Source organism: Cryptomeria japonica, chromosome 3 (assembly GCF_030272615.1).
Source record: "Cryptomeria japonica chromosome 3, Sugi_1.0, whole genome shotgun sequence".
In the NCBI taxonomy this organism is placed as follows: Eukaryota; Viridiplantae; Streptophyta; class Pinopsida; order Cupressales; family Cupressaceae; genus Cryptomeria; species Cryptomeria japonica.
This window is the reverse complement of record NC_081407.1, coordinates 58,547,853-58,554,025: the sequence shown is the minus strand read 5'-3', so window position 1 is coordinate 58,554,025 and position 6,173 is coordinate 58,547,853.

Here is a 6,173-nt window from a genome sequence, read left to right as displayed (position 1 = left end):
ACAAATTTGGCTCAAGAAATAGCTTTTAAAGTCTTGTTTTCGCTACTCCGCTTTGATGGGAATTGATGCTGATGAAAAAAGGCTTCTAAAAATGTTTTCAAAATTTTTTAAAATTCCTCACTGTTTTGCCCCCTGTCTATATGTTTTTGGTCATGTGCTAAAACAGGGACGAAATGCGCTACCAAAATTACTCCATGCACTAAAAGAATGACCACACGGGCTAGGTTGCCCCCAAACACACGCCAAAAGTTTTGACTGTTCAAAATTTTTGTTTTCTGTCTGTTTGAAAAGTCACGCGCTACTCTGGGTCTACGACGTGCTAACTTTTAAACCTGATGCGCTAAAGTTTGGCTCCTACGCGCTAAGATGATGCTTCAACGCGCTAGACTGTTTTTCTGATGCGCTAAATGTTTTAACATTGTTTTGGACTTGGGATAAAATGCTACTGTTTGGAACAGACGCGCTAACTAGATGGTTTGATGCACTAACGAAAATATGCTATGCGCTAAGGAGTTGTCCCCACACGCTAATCTACCCTGATTTTTCCTTTGGTTGGTTTTTCTGCAATTTTTGGGTTTGATTGTGAGTTTTTCAGCTTTGATGGATGATTTTCTGAAGTAATAAATGTAAGCACAGCACAAAAAGTACAACCATTTTGCCTAGTCTAACAAAAAGTGTATGTTCTGTGAGGATGTGTTCAAATCCCCAATGTTTTAACAGGTTTGGATACGAATAATACACTTCAGAAAGACTCTTTATTCAAAGGTTATAAATAACATCATAGCCCACTAGTCTTGATACTCCGTTAGCTCAAACAACCGTGTCACCCCCTAGAGGGTGCCCATTTTTTTGCCTTTTGCCAGAAATTAACTCAAAGTGAATTGCTTCACAGTTGAGTAGTTATCTTGGGAGATATATGGTGAGTAATCTTGGGGGCGGATTCTTCCCCACCCTTGCACTATGATGTTATAAATGTTTGGTTACTGACTCGGTTCAAAGTTTCTATTTCTATGGCTCATAATCAGGCTTCCTGTTCGGCCGTCAGTGATAAACTCCCTCAGGAGGCTTCTCAACCTTTAGAACAAAGACTTTACATATCTCAAGGATACTAGGGGAAGGCTAATCACTGCGCGCAACCGTTGAAAGGGACTTTCGTCTCTCTCCACTTTTGATTATAGTGGGTTGGAACACTTGGCGTCAAAGCCATTTCCCAGTTAGGTCGTTCCCTTCACACTGCCCATAAATGGCTTTAAGAGTTGATTTCAACTCCTCGGGAAGGCAGGCCTGCTAAAAGATGTAAATGCTTGAAGGAAAGAAAGCTTTTTAAGAGAGGTTTGGCTTTTTGATCACTCAGTTAAGGGGAGAGCATATACCTTCCACTTTTGATACAAGGCAATCAAAGTTCTTTTTAAGCCTTCAATTCAGTGATTTGCTAACCTCTATTTGGAGATGTTGCTCCAAAAAAAAGCATGGTGTTCCTTTTAACCCTTCATAGCAAAGTGTGTATTTCCAAAAACCTTCGAAAAATAAACATGGTCAACAAAGTAAATCGTGAAAAGGGGAATAACTTCCCTCTTTTGATTGTGAACAAAACTTCGTAAGTGAGGTTCTTTCCCTTGCAAAATTTAAAATGAATCCTTTTATACACCAAAGGATGGTGAGGTTCTTTTTAAAGCTATGTTTGCAAAAAGAAAAGTTTGTATTGTTCTTTTTAGGGCCTAAAATAAAGGTTTTCTCCTATGAAAGAAAGAAAATTTCTGATAGTGGTTCTTTTTATAGCCTAAAAACAAAGTGAGTTCAATTTTAAAGAAAAGAAAATCAAATTTTAAACTAACTTAAGTAAGTTAGTAAAAATCTAACTATCTTCATCCTAAGACGAAGCTCCCATTTGCAATAAAGTTGTTAGAATCTTGCAAAATAACCAGTGAAAGATGTTAGATAACTTGGTGGACTTCCACAAGTCTAATTTTTAACTTTCAGTTACAATTTTTATTTTTCTTATTTCTGTCTGTGATGCACTACAGAACAAACTATACGCGCTACAAAATCACAGCAATGCGCTAAAATAAATTAGCGATGCGCTATACTGTCTTCGGGATGCACTACTCTGTGTTCCAAAAATGCTGCTCTGTTTTCCCCCCGTGTCGATAACCTATAGGAAAAAATTAGTTTTTTGATGTGCTAATAAATAGACTTTACGCACTAGATGATGGACCCAACGTGTTGAACAGTGAACCGGATGCACTAAGCTGTTAACCGAATGCGCTAAACAGTTAACCCAACGCGCTACTTCATTTTTCCCGCATACCTGCAAAAGGGGTTAAATAAAAAAAATAATTTGATATATGGGGTAATGCCCCACGGTGGGTGCCACAAATGTATGTGGGAAAAGCGGGTCGATAGAACTCAAAATGCAAAAAACAGAGCTCTATGGAGCCTTGCTCACACACCCACAAGACTTCTTGGTGCAAGCTATGGAGTTATGAAGCATAACTCAGCTTCCCAAGGATGGTTCCATGGTTCTCTATCTTGCGCGGTCCCTCAAACCAATGTTTTTGCTTTCAGATCACTGAGCAAAATGGTTTAGGGATGGCAAATGCAAGAACGAGGGATGCTTTTGTTGATTTTAATATGAGATGCATTCTAAGCTATGCATGATTCTAGAAATGCAATAAACTAACTATAATATGACAAGGTTAGTAAACAAACTATCCTAGCATACTATATTAGTTCAATGATTTAAACAAAATGATAAGGAACATACTCTAAAATTGCATATTTAGATTAATTCCTATTTAAAAGAGAGGCTAAATGATGAGCATAAAATGAGATATGAAATCTTGAATGGTTCTAAGTATAAGTGTGATGCTAAATACTTGGATGATTAAATGGAGGAATGAGAGCTCTATTTATAGCAAAAATAGGGCAATGGATGGCCAGGATTGAAAGGTTTAATCAAGGGTTGAGTTTGAAAGTTGGGAATCCATGTTTGCAATTGGCACCAATGAAATGGTGACAAATGTCAACATAAGACTGGTCGAGAAAAGGGGTTGGAGACATTAAATGCCTGAGAAGACCTCGTGGTTATCTTAGGGGGTAAGGGTCAAGCTTAAGTTAAGATTACACATTGGACTAAGCTTTTATCAAAGGATAAACCCTCGTGCAAATAATTAAGGGATAACCATGGTCAAAGCAATGAATGCTTGATGAGACCCTTGGGTTACATGGAGGTTGAGTTTAGAGAAAGTCTCTAATCATGCAAGGGGGTTGAGTTAACCATTAATGGTTTGTAAGAGAAAGTTGTTGGAGATTTGGAGCCTTTAATGGTTATTGAAGACTTTGAGGGTTTGAGAAGTGACTTCCCTTTGTTTAGGGATGTGAGAAAGTTTAGAAGATGGGTTAGGTTAATTTAGAAGTGATTAGAAGAGTCTAGAAGGGGGGTTAGGAATAGGGTTTAGGAAGCAAGTGGGAGATGTAGGATTTTGCAAGTGGATGGAGGGATAATAAGATTTTAATTGAATAAAATGAATTTCATTCAATTTGGTTGCAATTGGGGAAATCAAATAAATTAGATTTATTCAATTTAGGATAAACTATTTAATTAAATTTGAATTTAATTAAAAGTGGATAGAAGGGATTTAATTGAATAAAATGATTTATTCATTAAATGGTAAAAAGAAGTCTAGTGAATTTAATTTAAATAAATTGAGTAATTTACTTAATTTAAATAGAAGAATGTGGGTGATTTAATTAAATTAGATTTAATTAAATAGAGAAATGAACATAAAATATTCATTTAGGAATATGGTCATTTTTATACGTCTACATTTTGCCCCTCTTAACAAGATTCATCGATTCTTAACAAGATTAAAGTGTGAAAGTTTGAAAAGGGACTTTATAAAGGTGTGCAATGATTTTTGGTTGATTAATACAAATATTTATAATAATGGTATTAAGGAGGTTTATATTATTCTTATATACATAAGAATTTAAAATTCTTGATCTCTAATTACATAGTCTACCCAAATTTTTGTAGGTTTTCATAGCAAACACCATCAAAGTTTACTTTAATCCATTCTCCATTTGGTGACATCTAGTGGATATCATATTTCATCTTGGTAGTCAAATTAACCCGATGAACCCCATGAACAAGGGGCGTGATCAAACCAATTGAATTTTTCTATATTTCATCATCCCATCATGTAAATATTGATGATTCTCAAAAGTGTTTTATCATGTTGTTCAAAACTTTTGTTATAAAAATTTCCAACTTGTAGATTAATAATTGTTTTTTTACTTTTTATATATTAGAAAGATAAAATTACACTTCACAATAACATTGGCATGTGGTAGAAGATACAATCTCAAAGTTTAAGAGGGTCAAGACGAAACAACAAGAAGAAAAACATATATAATTACTATATATTTTAATTATAAATTTTTACATGTGTTGTATTGCAATGAAGAAAATTCCACAAAAGAGGAAACATGTTACAAAAATTTGATAATACTTGAGAATAATAAGTCACTTTGAAGGCTGGCGGGGGGGAACCTCCAAACAATTTTAAGAACAAAAACTATAATATGATTACAATAATCTAACTACTATCTCTTATATATACCATGCTCATGCCTTGTAAAACTATACAACTAAATAAAAAAAATAAAACTATAAAGATATGATCAAGGATGGGTGAATATAAAATCAAGCACCAAGTCAAAAAATACTAAACAAAGGTATATCTATAAACATTGATACAGAGAAAGTTCTCATATTCTTCCAAATGACTATTCTAATTTAGATCTAACAATCTGACTTCAAATTTGAAGTTTGTGAGTGTGGGTCTAAACATATGTGTGGAACTAAACTAATGAATTTTAGACTATTATAAGTTAATTCACCTCAATTAATTTTTTGTAACTTTATATAATAATAATAGGATTTTACGAACACTCATAAGAATTTGTAGATTTTGAGGGTCAAGTTCTCCATAGTAAAATCTCTAATAGACTAACTATAAAATTCTAAGAAGATTATAAAAATTATAAAAATATTAAAATAGTGTGCATAAGACCTAGGATGATTAAATTAGATAAATATAGCTAGACATCTTTCACAAATACTCAATTAGGAGTCCTTATATAACTCTTAGATGATATTAAACATCCTAATATGAATTAAAATAAATGGAATTAAATACTAAATCATCTCACAACCACCCAAATGGCTTCAATAAACATTTGATATGAAATAGGTTAATTTATAATAGAAACTTTAATATTATATTAAAAGTAGAAAGATATATTGTTATCTATTAGGGGTAAAGAGGGTAATTATATTCCCTAATAGAGGGTAATTATATTAAGAATGTAAAGGTATTATAAATATTACATTAGAAGCGGTTGATATTTGAGTCTAAGGTATTGGATGTTGGGTAATAAAAAATAAATTTCAATTTACCATTATATTTAAGATTCATGATGACACAAAGAAGAATTGGTTATGTTACTTACATAGTAATTGCATCTCAATTTTTAAAACAAAAATATTAGCATTTGAGTCAAAGGTATCGAATGTTGGGTAAGAAAAAATAAATTTTAATTTACCATTACATTTAAGATTCATGATGACACAAAGAAGAATTGGTTATGTTACATATATAGGAATTGCATCTCAATTTTTTACAACAAAAATATTATTAAAACTGAATGTATTTCTTTGTGAGCATCTATCAAGAGATTCTCATACTTAAATTTAGTGTCTCATTTGACTATGGTAGGAAAACAATCTTTATTTATTTTTTTTTTTCATTTTAAAACATTTTTTTTAGATGTTAATAGATATTCATTTAAAAAGGAAGTTTCAACATGATAATAATTAAGATGGATATTCAATTTTGATGGGACGTGTGAAAAGTGAAGAAGTATATTTCTATTTTTGTTTATTTTACCTTATGAACAATTATTAATTCATTTTGTCAATCCAAACATTTAAGAGAAGTTAAGAATGACAAGCATTTTACATCAAATAATTACTTTAAGAATTTTTTCAATAAGATTTTCCACTTAGAATCATAAATTTATCATAGTATACAAATGTTTTTGTTTTAAATACTCTCTAATTTTATATTGTTCAAAACTTTTTACTTAGAGTTAGGTGTAATAGTACTAGA